The following is a 598-nucleotide window of genomic DNA, read 5'->3' as shown; positions in this document are numbered from 1 at the left end:
CAAAACTCTATTAAAAATTATACGTCAAAAATATATAATCTTATACATTTAAATAAAAATATAATAACCTTTTGTAATTAAAATAATCGTTTCAAGAACTAGTTACAATTTCTTTTGGATATCGATGTCTTGAAATAATGGTGATAAAAACCAATTCAGCTTCATGTTTGGGAGGGTGCAATTGAGACAACGTATCTCTACGATGTTATGTGGCAGAACTTGAAGGATAAAGGGGTATTGTGGTTGTACGTCACGGCAATACATGACGTGTATGTGACAACAATGACTTAGCTATATCAGGACATCGGTCAATGAGATAGAGTATTTTCTAGTGGAGATAAGGCTACATTAGAGGTTGGTAGTTGGTAGTAAAGCTAGATAAGCTAGTTGATGAACAAATCATGTTTGACAAAACCAGTTGATGAAAAATATAAAATAAGCAAAAAATGGTAACTTGAAAAATTAATCAGTTATAATATTTCAAAATATAATTAAAATATATCTCTAGTAATATAATATATTAACTTAATACAAACAAGATGATAAAAAAAATTAAAAAAATATAATATATTGATTATTATATATTCTAATTTTCTTA

This window comes from Cynara cardunculus, assembly GCF_001531365.2.
Source record: "Cynara cardunculus var. scolymus isolate 2C chromosome LG 11, CcrdV1, whole genome shotgun sequence".
NCBI classification, from domain to species: domain Eukaryota; kingdom Viridiplantae; phylum Streptophyta; class Magnoliopsida; order Asterales; family Asteraceae; genus Cynara; species Cynara cardunculus.
The sequence above is the reverse complement of the archived record's forward strand: the minus strand, read 5'-3'. Positions refer to the sequence as shown.